The sequence below is a fragment of the Stenella coeruleoalba genome, assembly GCF_951394435.1.
Source record: "Stenella coeruleoalba genome assembly, chromosome: 7".
Taxonomy (NCBI): domain Eukaryota; kingdom Metazoa; phylum Chordata; class Mammalia; order Artiodactyla; family Delphinidae; genus Stenella; species Stenella coeruleoalba.
The window spans coordinates 22,832,057-22,849,095 of NC_137153.1; the positions used below are offsets into that span (position 1 = coordinate 22,832,057).

General features: G+C 47.5%; 1 protein-coding gene across 1 annotated transcript in view; it reads left to right on the forward strand.

The window, feature by feature from the left end:
- Nucleotides 1–432: 432 nt before the first annotated feature.
- LOXL2 (lysyl oxidase like 2) overlaps nt 433–17,039 on the forward strand; it is a 102,416-nt gene continuing 85,809 nt past the window's right edge. The window contains exon 1 of the mRNA XM_079926834.1: nt 433–589. The gene's annotated coding sequence lies outside the window, so the exon portion shown is untranslated. The remainder of the gene's footprint in view (nt 590–17,039) is intronic.

Consider the following 17,039-nt stretch of genomic DNA (forward strand, 5'->3'; position numbering starts at 1 on the left):
CAGTTTTTATTGAGCGTCTACTACGTGCCAGTCAGTGCTGGGCTTTCTGGATACGGAGATGGGTTAGGCACGAGCCCTATGGCTGGTGGATAAGAACACCGAAGGGTTAAATTCCGGGAGCTCGGCGGGGGGGCGGGATGGCGGGTGGGGGCGTGTAGAGGAATCTCCCAGAGGAAAAGCCCTCTCCCTGGCTTCTCAGGCTCCGGAAACCTGGGCGAGAAAAGCCTGGGAAGGGCTGCGCCGCTGGCACGCAGCCTCCCCCGCACAGCCCCTCAGGCCAGGGGAGCTGCTGCTCTCGAATTACAACAAAAGGGGCAGGAGGCCGCGCCTGCTGCGGTGGCCGCCTTCAGGGAAGGGGGTGGGTCCGGGGAGGGGTTTGCGGTCCGAAGCTGGTTAAAAGTACCGGGGAAAGGGTTGGAGAGCGACACCAGCCCGCGGCTTCCTAGACTTGGAGGTCGGTTTCTCCAACGGCCGGAGAAGTCGGCTCGCCCCCTCAGCTCGGGAAAGGGGCTCCGCGGCGACGGGCGCAGAGAGGGGCCGTCGTGGAGAGCCTGGCCCCAGCCGAACGAGTGCGCACCCCTGCTGACAAGTAAGAGCGCTGCCTGCGCCTCCCTCTCCCCACGGCGGTTCGCGGGAAAGCGGGGGTCCCGGTGGGGTCTCCAGGCGCCGCTCCCCGCGGGCCGCCTCTCAGCAGTGCTTGGGGTTCCCGGGAGCTGAGAGGCGGCACACAGAGCGAAGGCTCCTTGCTCGGAGACGCGAGGACGTGCAGGCTAACGGGTCCCGCTCCCGACTCGGGCGGACCCACCCAGCCCCACCTCGCCTGAATCCGGAGAGCTCACGCAGCAGGGGCGCCCCCGGGAGCTGGGCGCTCGGTTCCTGGCTCGCCAGGGGCGCCTGCGACCAGACAGGACAGAGTCAGACGAGACCCGGTGCGTGCTAGGTGCCTAGGAGGGTGCACCGTGGAGCCACGGACACCGGGGGCTGCGCTGGTGCCAGGAGTTCTGGCTTTTGAGGATGCGGAGCGCGCGGGGGACGGGGGCGCACTGGGGTGTCTCCGGAGCTGTGGCTTTGGGGATGTGGAGCGCACGGGGCTGGGGGGTGGGGGTGGGGAGTGAGGGCTAGTGAACGAAGGAAAGCCCTGAGTCCCGTGGACGGAGAGGCGCGGTCCGCACCTGAGGTATTCACTCCTGGCTGGTCAGGGTACCAGGAAACCTCTCCCGCCAATTATCAAGGGGAGGCCCTGGAGTAGGAAAGAGCCAGCACAAGCTAACCCACGGATGGTCTACGCAGGATCGCCCCGGGGCTAATCCTGGTCTTAACGCTGATACTCCTTCTGCCCTCAGTGCCCGCAACTTTTACGCAGGCGCTTTGAACACCGCGCTTCCGCCGCCCCGGCCCCCCCCCCCCAACCCGCCGCCCAGCCAACCCCCCATCTGGAGCTCTCTGGAGTAGCTGCCTGCCAGAGGTGTCGCTGTAAATCAGCACCGGAATAGAAATGATTGGAAGAAACAGGCGAGATTCCTACTTCGTCATCCCTCACCCAGCCCCGGGAAAGACCACCAAAAATCAGCGAGGGTGGGGCGAGGGGTCGCTGCGAAACACCACTGGGGAGGGGACTGAACTTCTCCTGGCTAGGAAACCTCGAGTCCTGATGAGAGGAGAGAGAGGAATGAAAGTCAGAAACATGCCCCAAATTAATTTCGTCCCCTGAAGTCTTGGAACTGCGGAGATCTTCAAATCAGTCCAAGGGATTCTTTTTGCGGAAAGGGAAAAGCGCTGAAGTGGAGACTCGAATCCGTGTCCCCTCCTCCAGGCCCCGCTCCTACCCCGCCGCTAGCCTGTCTGTCCCTGACCCCCAAAAGGCTGTTCGTCACCCTTGGTGGAATTATTTCGTTCTTTATGGTGTATTGTGTACTTAATGGTCGGGGATGGGGCTTAGGACGGAGTCGAAGTGCTCATTTCCCTGGTCAGTTCCCAGATGAACGACTGACTCCCTGGACTCTCCCTTAGCTAAATTATTCATCTCTCGCCCGCTCCCCCTTTGTCCTGTTCCCCTTCCTGGTCCCTAGTATCTGTCCCTGGAGTGAGCATCAAACCCATGTGTGTGCCTCTCCGTGACTTTGTGCTAAAAAGTGATTTGGTCTAAGGCCACTTAGCCAATAAGTGGCAAAGTTGAATAGGAAACTTAAGCCTGAAGACAAAGCATCCACTTGATGTTACCGGTTGGCTGACATTTTGGTGCATGGCAGACGGGAGAGGCTACGAAAATGTTTTCATCTATCTCCTTTACAGCTCGGCTCCTTGTCTGGCCTCTCCTGGCCTTTTCCCAAATTCTTGTTCTCTGACCCCTGGCTGACCAGTGTACAAGGGGCCTTGTGAATGAGGCAGATTTTCTGTGCTGCTGGTGGTGACCATTAGTGAAGCTTTCTAGTGTCCTAGAAAATTCTACACTGTTTATTTAAACATCATTTTTTTCTTCGGAAACATTTCAAATATAAACAATAGTAGGGAGAAGGCCCCCATATACGTCTCACTCAGCTTCAACAGTTATTGACATTTTGCCACACTTGCTTCATCTACCCCTTTCTTATTTCTTTTTCAGGGAAGTATTTTAAAGCAAATCCGAGACATAAAATCATTTCATTCTTACATATTTCAGCGTGACCTCTAAAAATATTAAATAACCATTATGCCGTTAATTACTTAAGAAAATTAACAATCATTCTTTGGTATCATCTAATACCTAGTCCAGAAAAATTCAAATTTTTTCCCCCAATTTTCCCCCAAATGTCTTTTTACAGTTGACCGGAGTTCTGTTGATTTGTATAATTTATGCTCATCGTATGTTATTCTTTGCAAACCACTTTTCTGTCCACCGTGTTATTTGATTCTTACAACTTCCCACTAAAGAGCGAGGTGGGTTTTGTTGAATGCACGCTATAGTTGAGTAGACTGGCCAACAGATAAGCTGTCCAGATGGCACAGTTGGTGACTGGCCTAGCCAGGACTTGACCCAGCATCCTTAGTCCTGGGCAGTGGTGGTTCTGTTTCTCAGCGCTGCTCAAGGAACATAAGTTGTGCTCTGACGCGTTCATCCCGGCTCTGGCTTCATCCTGGGCTTACCACTTCCTATACACCTGCTATCAGAAATCCCAGTGTAAATACTGAGTACTTGGCCATTTGGTGTAGGAGGTAAATCAGCTGCAAAGTCAGGAAGCCTGGGCTTATTTCCCAGCTTCTTGTAAAACTGTAGGAAAGCAACTCACCTCTCGAGAACTCAGGGTGGCCCTCTCTGAGGTAGGAGCTGTCATCCTTCTCCATTCTCTGGCTCCTAGTTCTGAAAGTAGGGTGAGCGAAATGACTGGAGTTGGAATTCCTGCAAGAGACAAAGGGCTCAGAAAGAAATCTCACGGAGAACAATTACCCCTCGCTGATCATTGCCCAAGTATTCTGGCAGCTGGCATCTTTAGTTGGAGGCAGCCGAAATTCTATGGCAGAGGAGAGGCTCCCCTCTGAGGTTCTTCATTTATGGACAGCTTTGTTTATTCTGCCATTGTCTGATGAGGATATAGGACACCAGAACTTTTTACTTTTAGCATTTTTACTACTTGTGTTTATTTGCTTTGGAAAGGGGTGATAACGAAGTCATTTTTACATCTTATTAATGAGACTCATGAATTGGAATTCTCCTTTCTTGGCTGGCTGTGTGGGAAAAAGGAATCTCTTATTTCTTGATGCCTAGATTTTTCTGCTCTCATGTTCATTGCCCTGAAATAGACATCGAATGAACAGACCTTCCACAAAACAGCCAGTTAGGGAGAGAGAAACTGGTTGCTCCAAACCCATTATTCAACCGTAGGAGCTCCAAAGGGACAAAGCATTACCCTTTAACCACACCATCCTCTGGCATCCATGAATTCTCTTCCCCCTCAGCTAACAGGCTGTCTCTATGGGGGTAGAATTTCGAGGTGATTCCATGTCAGCAGCTGCTGTGGTTTTCTTCCTTTTACAGTTTTGGGAGCTTTAGGAGGTATAGTTTCCCTCTCCTGGGGTTGCCTGGGTTCAGAAGGACAGCTTGTAATGACTATTATTCATTTCCCTCTGGAGAAGGGCATTGTGGTCAGTCTGCATGTCAGTGTCACACAGTCCCTCCTGTACTCCAGACCCGGGGGCCATGAGGCCTCAGATGAAGTAGTCACAGCCTGTCCTGCTCCAGATCCATAGAACCAGCAGGACTGGCAATCGTGGGCCAGCAAAAGGAAAGCCAACTCGATGCCCAGAGAGACAGATCCGCAACAATGCACTCCTTACCTCCTAAGTCTCTGCCCTGTCTAGGTTGAAGCGAGTCTTCAGACCTTCTCATCCTAGTCATTCGAGCTGTCCTCCTGCAGGAAGTGTGTGTGACCCGCCAGGAGCACAGCCCAGCCAGGTGTGCTGGCCCATCTTCCCCCACCACCAGCATCAGAGATGTCTTTAGGCACCAGAACCAGCCTTTCAGAATAGGCACTTGCTCGAGGGTGATAAAGCATGATGGTGACAGTTCGGATAAGATGTCCATCCAGACTTTTAAAAACCCTTTTGCACTTCCCTTGGCAGAAGGAGTATACCCAGGTAAGTGTGTGTGGTACATATGGGTGTAGAGTGAGAATGACGTCAGCAGATGATGAGGATGTGATTAGGATCACAGTTAATAAGTTCTCCTTGCCCAAGGCTTTTTGATCCCTTCACTTTAAACACCTATAGTATTACAATATTGTACGCAAATGATGATACATTTTCTTTTTAGTTTTTTCGTGTCGGAACTTGATAGACAGGCAGACACAGCGGTACCCAGGGCTGTCCCATGGCAATGGCTCCCATATGTCTTTTCTGATGCGTCGCCAACATGATGCTAAGAGCATCTTCTGAAAAAATAATGCCACTTTCCTATACAGCGTATGCCTTATGAGAAGATAACTTTTGTCGACGACTTGCGAACAGCTCTCATTTGCTCCGTTTCTTTGTTCTTCTTGAACTTGGGTCCATGAACACCCCCCACCTCCAGCCTCGTCCCTGGGGCGCTACGGATGTCCCGAGATAAACATAGCACAGCTTTCCAGAGTGCCTGCATGACTCATGACCTAGTAAGGCGGATAGTTTCCTAAACACAAATATAAAACTCTTCTAAAACAAACACAAATATAAATTTGAGTAAAGTACCTTTTTAAAGGACCCGTCTCCCCAGAATAACAGACGTAAGTAAAATAGCACCAAGCCTAAGTATACGACACCGGATGAACTTTCATTTCGTTTTATGGTGGTGAACTATACATAACATAACACTCACCGTTTTAACCGTTTTTAAGTGCACAGTTCAGTGGTGTTACATACGTTCACACTGTTGTGCAACCATCACTACCGTCTGTTCCAGGATTTTTTCATCTTCCAAAAATGAAACTCTGCACCCACTGAACGCTGACCCTCCATTCTCCCACCACCTTGGCAAGCCCCATTCTACTTTCTGTCTCTATGATTTTGATAACCCTAAATACCTCACATAAAGGGAGTCATACACTGTCTTTTTGTGACTCGCTTATTGCACGTAACATGTCGTCTTCAACTTTGTCCGTGTTGTAGCATGTGCCTGAATTTCCTTCCTTTTTAAGGCTGAGTGATAGCCCATCGTGTGTATGTACCACATTTTGTTTATTCGTTCATCTGTCCACTTGGGTTGCTTCCACTTTTGGCTGTCGGAAATACGCTGCTATGAATGTAGATGTACAAATACCTGTTCTGAATGAACTTTTACAAGATGAACATACCCTTGTAACAAGCACCTAGATCAAGAATAGGACATTACCCAGAGGGCACGGAATTAAAGGCAAAGCAGGAGATTCCAAATACATTTCATGCCCGCATGGGGCTGCTTCCATTACACCTCAGGGTCTTGGGAGTGGATGTTCATTTTGTCTACCGTGAGATGGTTTAGAAGAGATTTTTGAAAAACACAATTTATAATCTGAGAGGCAGCAGGATTAGTTGTGAGATTTAAGCAACCTCTTTCCTTAAAATGTTTAGGGAAGATAATACAACATATTTGCGATTTGCAGTTGCAGCTATATTAGGACATCACCACTAAGTATTATTCTTCCAGGCTCTCCCTGGGCTGAAGAGGTTTGCATCCACCTGGAGAACTCCTACTCTTTGGTCAGCTTCTGCTGGATCATGAGTTTCTTTCTTTTTTTTTTCTTTTGGCCTTGCCACACGGCTTGTGGGATCTCAGTTCCCCGACTAGGGATTGAACCTGGGCCATGGCAGTGAGAGCCTGGAATCCTAACCACTAAGCCACCAGGGAACTCCCTGGATCACAAGTTTCAAGCCATGAATGAGAACTTCTGTGGCCACGTCCTGCCTTCCTGCTCTCCTTTCCTTCCTTCCTCCTTCCCTTCCCACCTGGTGCTCTCTCTTAACTAAAATGATTTATGAGTGACTTTCTAGTTGCCAGACACTCTGCCAGTCTCTGTAAGAGACAAAAAGGAGTAAGACATGATATTTGACTTGTGCATTTAAAAATAACTCATCAGTCAAGAATGATATTCTGATGCCTGGCAACCAACTCCATGGTGCCTTCCTGGTGCCAACAGCAGCCTCAGAGCAGAGCCAAAGAATGTGGTGTGGAGTTTGGGCTTCTAGCAACACACAAAGCGGGGAAGACAGCCCATCAGGTGATCTGGAATTGCTCCAGCATGCCCATAACCAAATTGTAAGAATAATTTTAAAAAAATTGTAAGCTGCCTTGAGTTCAGATGGTCTGTCTGAGAGCACTCAACTAAACGTGAGGTTTAGGGACCATTTTAATGATTTAAGAAGAAAAAACTAAAATTCAGACGTCCGTGAAACGCCATGAGTTCTCTTATCCTTTTCACTGTTAATTTTCTTAAATTGATATTCCCCAGGTGTTTTTTCTTCAGGAGGCTCTCAAAGCCACACCCACCTCCCCACCCCGCTATCAACCCCCTGTGTCATCTGTTATCCCAACGTCATGATGTTGCAACGTCATGGTACCCCAGCATCTTCTTTACCTGGAGAGTTGCTAGTTTCCTAACTGGACTCTTTTCCCTTGGTCTTAACCCGTGGGAAGCCATCCTTTATCCAATAGGCACAGGGATCTTTCTAGAGCAGAGGTTGGTAAACTTTTTCTCTAAGAGCCAGATAGCCAATATTTCAGACTTAATGGGTCCGTACGATCTTTGCCACAACTTGGCTGTTTTAGTGGGAAAGCAGCCACAGACAACAAGAAATGAGCATGGCTGTGTTCCAATAAAAGTTTATTTCTAAAAACTTCACAGATTTGGCCCAAGGGCTGTCGTTCACTGACTCCTACTTTCAATCACAAATCTGCCCCCCTTGCCCTCCCACTTACCTATCGTCGCTCCACATCCCCAAAAGGAAAACTCAACATTTGTTGTTGGCATGATATTCAAGTCTCCTCATGGCCCTAAGCTTGCTTCTCCAAGCTCACCTCTTCCACCTCTCCTCACCCCACCCACTCTGCCAGCCCTTCCACTTTGCATCTTGCAACTCTGAACCCCACACGGGTCTCAGAACATCCTATGTTATTTCAGACCTGCCTGGAATGATCTCCCTTCCCCACCAGCGACCTGTCAAACTCCTACTTCCCTTCGAAACCTGCCCAGGTGTCAACTCTCTAAATGTTCCTCATCTCTAATTGTAACCACTGCCTTCCCAGTTCTATTTCTGTACCTATTTCTGTACTCTTTTTACATCTCTAAATATACTGTGAACTCCTAGAGGGCAGAACCCATGTCAGATTCATCTTTGAATTTCAGTGCCTAATACAATGCTTGCCATGTAACAGATGCTTAGTAAGTAGATACTACTAAACTGAAGTGTCAGTTAAATAGATTATTTTTTAATAGCTTGAGATATAATTCACATACTATACAGTTCACCCATTTAAAGTGTTCAATTCAGTGGATGTTGGTATATTCACAGATATGTGCAACCATCACAAAGAAAAGCCTGTATACTTCAGCCATTGCCTCTTCCTCCTCCCCTCCCCCTACTCCCACCACTAAACAGACACTCATCTACTTTCTGTCTCTACATTGCCAATTCTGGATTTTTTTTTTTTTTTGCGGTACGCGGGCCTCTCACTGTTGTGACCTCTCCCGTTGCGGAGCACAGGCTCCGGACGCGCATGCTCAGCGGCCATGGCCCACGGGCCCAGCCGCTCCGCGGCATGTGGGATCTTCCCGGACCGGGGCACGAACCCGTGTCCCCTGCATCGGCAGGCGGACTCTCAACCACTGCGCCACCAGGGAAGCCCTGGCTATTTTATATAAAGGAATTATGTGATATATGGTCTTTTTTGTCTCGCTTCTTTAATTCATATGATGTTTTGAAGTTTCACCCATGTAGTGGTATGTATCCACACTGCATTCCTTTTTATGACCCAATAATACTCCATTGTGAGGATACACCACGTTTTGTTTATCTGTTCACTGTTGGTGGACATCTGGGTTGTTTCTACCTTTCGGTGATAATGAACAGCACTGTTATGAATACTTGTGTACAAATTTCTGGTTGAACATTTGGTTTCAATCCGTTTGGGTATATAAGTAGGAGTGGAATTGCTGGATCATATGATAATACTTTGTTTAACATTTTGAGGAACTGCCAAACTATTTTCCACAGTGGCTGCACCATTTTATATTCCATCCAGCACTGTATGAGGCTGACAATTTCTCCACATCTTCACCAACGCCTACTTTTCCCCACTTCAAAAAACAAATTATAGCCACCCTAGTGTGTGTGAAGAGGTATCTCATTGTGGTTTTAATTTGCATTTCCCTAATGACTAATGATTTCAATCATGTTTTCATGCGCTTGTCAGTTATTTGTATGTCTTCTTTGGGGAAATGTCTATTCAAGTCCTATGCCCATTTTTAAATTGGACTGCTTGTCTTTTGTTATTGAATTTTAAGGGTTTTTATATATCCTGGATACTAGACCTTTGTCAGATATACGATTTACAAATATTTTGTCCCATCTGTGGGTTGTCTTTTCACTTTCTTGATATTTTTTTTTTCTCGGTTCACATCACATTTACTCAACATTTATTCTGTGCTGGGCTCAGGGGATCCAGAGACGTATCTGCCCTCCAAGGGATTCACAGTCTTAGGAGAGAGACAGATATGCAAACAAAATAAAAAAAATAATTGATCACTACACCCTTTCTGCTACCCCCACTGCTGCTGCTCTAGTTCATGAAGCATCTTGATAGTGTCTTTTGATGCAAAAAAGTTTGTAATTTTTATGAAGTCCAATATAGGTATTTTTCAATTTGTTACCTATGCTTTTGGTGTCGTATCTTAGAAGCCATTGCCAAACCCAACGTCATGAATATTTACTGCTGTGTTTTATTCTAAGAGTTTTCAAATTTCAGCTTTTATATTTAGGTCTTTGGTCCATTTTGAATTAATTTTTGTAAATGGTGGGAGATAAGGGTCCAACTTCTTTCTTTTACATGTGGCTATGCAGTTACTCCAGCATTATTTTTTGAAAAGACTATTCTTTCCCCATTGAATGGTCTTGGTACCCTTGTCCAAATCAATTGATCGTAGATATATGAGTTTATCACTGGACTCTCAGTTCTAGTCCATTGATCTATATGCCTGTATCTTTGCGCCAGTATCACCCTGTCTTGATTACCATTGCTTTGTAGCACCTTTTGAAATCGGGAAGTGTGAGTCCTCCCACTTTGTTCTCCTTTCTCAGAGTTGTCTTGGCTGTTCTGGGTCCCTTACAATTCCGTATGACTTTTAGAATCAGCTTGTCAATTTCCAAGGAAAGGTCAGTTGGGATTCTGGTAAGGATTGTGATGAATCTGTAGATCAATTTGTATTCTCATCTTAACAATATTAAGTCTTCCAATCCATGAACATGGAATTTGAAAAATTTATTTAAATCCTCTTTAATTTCTTTCAACAATGTGTTATCATTCACTGAGTATAAATTTTGCATGTCTTTTGTTAAGTTTATTCCTAAGTATTTTATTCTTTTTGATGCTACTGTGAATGGCATTATTTTCTTAATTTAATTTTTGGATTGTTCTTTGAAGGTGTGTCCACACAGTTAATCTTTGTATATTGATCTGGCATCCTATAACCTTGCTGAATTCTTTTATCCGTTCTAATAGTCTTTTAATATATTCCTTAGGATTTTTTATATATACATATGAGTAGATGCTTAAACACAGAGTTGAAGCTAGTGGATGTCATGATAAGGAAAGTGGAGGCACCCTGTAATTGCCAGTGGGAGCCATGCCGTGTTTGGAGATGCAATAAAATATTAGAATCATTCTAGGAGGAGGTCCAGAAAAGGCTTGTGATCAGCACCAGTGACATGGGTCAGCTCCAAACGTAGCTGAGAAAGTCTGCCTCCTCAGTAAAAGCAAGAACTTGAAGCTCTCTGTGTATATGCCACTACTCTGTGGATGTCAGTATCTTTTTTTAAAAATTTATTTATTTTTTTTTACTTTTGGCTGTGTTGGGTCTTGCTGCGCGCGGGCTTTCTCTAGTTGCAGCGAGCAGGGGCTACTCTTCGTTACGGTGCGTGGGCTTCTCATTGTGGTGGCTTCTCTTGTTGCGGAGCACGGGCTCTAGGCGCGCTGGCTTCAGTAGTTGTGGCACATGGGCTCAGCAGTTGTGGCTTGAAGGTTCTAGAGCGCAGGCTCAGCGGCCATGGCTGACGGGCCCAGCCGCTCCGCAGCATGTGGGATCTTCCCGGACCGGGGCTCGAACCCGTGTCCCCTGCATTGGCAGGCGGATTCTTAACCACTGCGCCACCAGGGAAGCCCCTGGATGTCAGTATCTTGACACAGTACCAGCTGGCATCGTGAGCTGAGCCTGGCCAGTTTTGGTGAGGTGACAGTTGTTACCTGCTGCTGTCACTCACTGGGCTTCTGGAAGGGCTTCCAATGCTTCTATGGACAGCTGAATCCCAGATCATAGGCTCTTAACAAACTTTAGTATAGCACTCTTGCCCCCTCCCCTGGGTCACCAGACATTTCTAGACAAGCCAAAGATGTGGCCATGGCCTCTGTACCAGCTGCTCCTTCCTTCACTGGGCCCGGGGGTCTATTTCTCATTGAAGGGGCTCAGGCCTGTTGGTTCAGCTTGCATTTGTTGGAAGGGAGCTTGGCCTGGAAGCTTCTGGAGATGCAGAAGGTGTCTAAAGCCATGGTTGAGTCCTGCTGTGACTAGCGCTCCCTGAGGCATGAAGGAAGCTAAATAGGGAGGGCTTGGGGAGGATGTCACTTAAGAACTGAGCTCCTTGGCCGTTTTGAGGATCCATCTCTTAGAACGGCTAGTTTGGGGAATTCCCTGGTGGCCCAGTGGTTAGGATTCTGTGCTTCCACTCTGCAGGTTCAATCCCTGGTTTGGGAACTAAGATCCCACAAGACACGCTGCGTAGCCAAAAAAATATTTAAAGAAAAGCTTGTTTGTACATTCCCTCCATCCCAGGACTCCCCCCACTTCCCCCCCCACCGTATGCTTCTCTTACCCCCAACTGTCTGAGCCCCTCTCTACCTCAGTGTCTGTGCCTGGACCAGCCCTCAACACCCCCTCTCCAGAGATTTGCATGCAGTGACCCCATCCCCAGCTACAGTTCCTCCCCTGGAAACAAGACAATGCAATGATTGGATTACTTGAAAAATTTGCACATCATTCTGGCCCCGAATTCTGTTCTCCTCCCCTGCCTGCCTTTTATGAATTTTAATATCACCTTCAAAGTGGCACAGAAATTTGGACCAATTTGGCTACTGACGGATAGCTCTGAGAAACAGTGTGTCTGAGACTGTGTATGTGTTGGGGGTCAGGGAGGGGTGGGAGGATGGTTAAAACCTGTTACCCAAATGCCGTGTTAAGAGTGGTCGATGGGTGGGAATTCCCTGGTGGGCCAGTGGTTAGGACTCCAGGCTTCCATTGCAGGGGGCCTAGGGTTCGATCCCTGGTTGGGGATCCCACAAGACTCCTGGTGTGGCCAAAAAAAAAAAAGAGTGGTTGATGGGTTAAGTGACACTCCTCCTGGAATTTTTCCAGGTTGTTGTGGATTTTATAACTATAATAGTTACCACTCATTGAACACGGCTGAGCCAGTCACTGACTGTCCTGGGCACTTGATATATTTTATGGAACCCACCAAAACTGGGGTCCCCACCCCCTGGGCCACCGACTGGTACCTGTTAGGAACCAGGCCGCACAGCAGGCGAGTGAGAGAAGCTTCATCTGTATTTACAGCCGCTCCCTATCGCTCGCATTACCGCCTGAGCTCCGCCTCCTGTCAGATCAGTGGTGGCATTAGATTCTCATAGGAGCACGAGCCCTACCATGAACGGTACATGCGAGGGATCTAAGTTGCGTGCTCCTGATGAGAATCTAATGCCTGATGATCTGAGGTGGAGCAGAGGCAGTGATGCTAGAGCTGGGGAGCGGCCGCAAATACACATTATCATTAGCAGAGAGGTCTGACTGCACAGAGACCATAATAAATCAGTTGCTTGCAGACTCACATCAAAACCCTATCAGTGAGTGGCAAGTGAAAACGAGCTCAGGGCTCCCACTGATTCTGCATTATGGTGAGATGTATAATTATTTCATTATATATTACAATGTAATAATAATAGAAATAAAGTGCACAATAAATGTAATGTGCTTGAATCCTCCTGAAATCATCCCCCCCACCCCCAGTCTGTGGAAAAATTGTCTTCCATGAAACCGGTGCCTGGTGCCAAAAATGTTGGGGACCACTGCTGTAAAACCCTAAGACCCTTCTGTATTTGCAGAAGGCAGATTTGAACCTGGGACCACTCTCAGATGCCAGCACCATGTTCTTTCCATTACTATATGTTATACTGTGGTCAAACCATAGCTGCATTTTTTTTAGGGCTTGGGGGGGTGGCTAATTTGAACCCGATGGGCATATCCGCCTCACTCTGCTTCCTCTACCTTCAAGCAGTAGCACTGATTTTGGATTTCCCCTGCCCCTTCTTTATGGGCTACAAGCTATAGAGATAAGATATGTCTCTTGGGGGCCCTGGGGACTTCCCTGGTGGCGTAGTGGTTAAGAATCTACCTGCCAATGCAGGGGACACGGGTTCGAGCCCTGGTCCGGGAAGATCCCACATACTGCGGAGCAACGAAGCCTGTGCACCACAACTACTGAGCCTGCGCTCTGGAGCCCACGAGTCACAACTACTGAGCCCGTATGCCACAACCACTGAAGCCCGCGTGCCTAGAGCCCGTGCTCCGCAACAAGAGAAGCCACCGCAATGAGAAGCCCACGCACTGCAACAAAGAGTAGCCCCCGCTCACTGCAACTAGAGAAAGCCCGCGTGCAGCAACGAAGACCCAACACAACCAAAAATAAATTTAAAATAAATAAAATTTTAAAAAAAAAGATGTGTCTCTTATAGACACTATATATTTATTTGGCTTTTGCTTTCCCATTCAATCTGAGAGTCTCCAGTGGCACATTTTAAAGTGTTTGAAATTGTACCTTCATCCTCCCCAGGAAACAGCCTGGTCAGAATGAGATTCCACCCAGAGGCAGTGATGGACTGTGGGGAACCCCAATCGGTCACAAAAAATTATGCCTGACAAAGGTCTCTTTCTGGAGGCTGAAAAAAATTCAGTTTTGTATGCCTACCTCTGGCCATTTCACCATGCCCTGAACATTCCCACTCTGTGGCCAGAAATAGACAGGACCAAGGTGGAATCTTTGGCCAGGGGTCAAATGGACCAGCCCTGGCCAAGCATGGTGTCAGAGTCTGCATTCTTGTCTGAGGTGGTTCAGAAGGGCCCCCTTGTCTCCACCCGCTTCCCTCATTCTCTGAGCACCAAACCCATCCACCCAAGACAGCCTTCCTCCACAAAGGAATGTGTTCCGTGTACGGCCAGAAGCAGCATCCGACCACAGCTGGGGTAGCCTCTCCCGTGTGCTCTGGGCCGTGAATGAGGACCATTCATCACTCCTGCTGGCCGAGCAGGAATCCCCTGGCAGGCGGCGGGGGCGGGTCTGATGGAGGAGAGAGCCCCCATCCCTCCCCTGACCCCGTAGCTGAATGCTGACATCTGGCAGAGACATCAAGGGGACCATTCTGTCTGGGTGAAAGAATCCAGCCGAGTTCTACGCTCCACTGTTCTGTGACACTAAGCAAGTGGCTTTTGCAGCCAGGACCACTGCTCCTGGCTGGGGAGCCGCATGGTTGCTGATGCGATGTTTCTCATTTGGGTCAGCAGGCCAGTGACTGGGGGCTCCAGAGCACAAGATGTGGAGCAAGTGCTGGGCGGAAGGAATCATTTCCCTACCTACCAGGGCCCTCAGAAAGGGTGAGGCCAGTCACGCAAAGCTGGAGCCTGAGGGAGACCCGTTTTAGGAGGTTCTGTGCCCCAGACAGTCATGTTGGTGGGTGGATGGGAGGAGGTAAGGAGATCAACTTTTGGTCAGAGCAGTGCTTTTTGCTAAAAGCGCTAAATGCACAAATAGTGTAGAATTTTTACAATGTGTTTTCCCCCACTTATGCATGTCTTTGTTATTGACTAGGAAATAGTTGGTCATATTGGGCATTTTTTGACACTCAGGTGTCAGTGGTAAGAGGCCGAGGTCTGTCGTATTCTTTAAGAATGCATTGGGGTAGTCCAAAGCCACTTGGCTTTTCAGAAAATATTGTTGCACCGGCAAGTTCTACAACACAGAATGCCTCTTCTCAGGTAGACGATGACGTCATTCGAATGGGATTGCTTTGGGGGGAAGAGAAACATTTGAGTAGCCCCAAGGAAATCTTGAGACCGAGAGATGTTTTTGGAGTAGGCCTTTGATATTCTTTCCCAAACAGAATAATTCAGCTGTCAAAAGAGCAGCTTAAGAAAAGGGCCCTGGGGACTTCCCTGGTGGCGCAGTGGTTAGGAATCCGCCTGCCAATGCAGGGGACATGGCTTCGAGCCTTGGTCCGGGAAGATCCCACATGCCGCGGAGCAACTAAGCCCGTGTGCCACAACTACTGAGCCTGTGCTCTAGAGCCCGTGAGCCACAACTACTGAGCCCGTATGCCACAACTACCAAAGCCCGCGTGCCTAGAGCCCGTGCTCCGCAACAAGAGAAGCCACCACAATGGGAAGCCCGCGCACCGCAACGAAGAGTAGCCCCTGCTCGCCGCAACTAGAGAATGCCCGTGCGCAGCAACGAAGACCCAACGCAGCCAAAAATAAATAAGTAAATTTATTAAAAAAGAAAAGAAGGCAAAATATTTTAAAAAATTAGAAAAGGGCCCTGGAAATTCTAGTTATCGATTTTCTCCTTTTCCTCTTGGAGCCCTGTTGGGTCAAAATTAAGTAAAGTATTTTCAAATAGTCATCCATTATCAGTGCAATGCCTGGAATCATAGAAATCAGTGTTTCTACAGACTTATGGTCACCAAGGGGGAGAGGGGGTGGGGGAAGGATGGAGTGGGAGTTTGGGGTTAATAGATGCAAACTATTACATATAGAGTGGATAAACAACAAGGTCCTACGGTATAGCACAGGGAACTATATTTAATATCTTGGGATAAACCATAATGGCAAATAATATAAAAAAGAATGTGTATGTGTGTGTATAACTGAGTCACTTTGCTATACAGCAGAAATTAACACAACATTGTAAGTCAACTATATTTCAAAAAAAAGGTAAAAATCAGTGTTTCTACAGTATACTGGGAAGTTCCAGGGGTGACATATATTTTGGAGTTAAAGATGTCCTCCAACAAATGAGGTTTATCAGACAATTGAAGGAGCACTGTTCATGATGAACTGAGAAACTTGAGCAAGATACAGGCTTAGAACTCTTTCTCTCCCTCTGACCACACCCTCAGCCCCAACTCCCAGCAAGACCAAGAAAATTGACATCAGCCCTGCTTAAAAGTCTTATCTGCAGGCATCGCAGACTCCCTGGAGCCCACCCTCCCATGGAACTTGGCCCAATTTAGCACCTACAGAGTTTACATAGCACATGTGAACATGCTTTTTGATTTAGGTAACTAAACTTTTCTCCAATATCGTATATTCTTTGGAGCAAATGTCTATCTCTAGTCTTCAAGTAAGTTCTTGCAAGAGCTGGATCCAGGAAGAACTGCCTAAGGTCATCCTCGGGAGTTCCCAGTTCCCCAAATAACACTTGGGGAAATCTGAAGTAGAAAATTAAATACAACCACTTACATTATACAACTTAGCATCAACCGGAACTGTAGTTGGCACTTGAACAGCGTGACTCAAATCTACCAGGCAGCACCTGTTGGACCCCAAATATTTTACCTGATTTGGGGGGGGGACCACCTACTATGGTTCAGGGACTTAAGAAACATGATCTCTGATTTTTGAAAGAGTCCTGAAATGAAGGTGTTTCTTGTTTCTTCCTTTAAAAAGTTGCTTTTGAGTACATATCGTTTCCATTTTACAGATGAAATACTGAGTCTTAGAAAATCTAAGTGTGCCTGAGGTCACAGAGCTAAGAGGTGATAGAAGAGGGATCTGAACCTAGTTCTGTGTGACTCTAAACCCCTGGGCCACGCTGCTTAGTGGCAGTGGGAGGCGATGGCACGTGCAGCCCGTTCTTTGTGGAGGATGAATGTGCAAGCTGTCTGAAGGGGACGCTGAATGTAAGGGGTGCTCGAGGCCCTTGGGGAAGGTGAGCTGATTCTGGCTGATGGTTTTCAGGAATGCCTGGGATTTAAGTCCTGGGGACGTGAAGGAATTCTTTCCCCATGTCTCCCAGACACCCCCTGGGTGTCACAGGGCTTCTTGTCGGCAAAGCTTACACTAGTATCAACTGTGTGAACTCGTATCCTTAAATGGATTGAATTGAACGTAAGAATGTCCTCAACTGCTTAGCCAAGAGCCCAGTGAGAACGTATCGGGAGAGATAACTTACCACTTTCTGATAAGCCATGGTCACAGCTGATTCCTTCTAGCACTCTTATTCTTGTTAGTCAAATACTG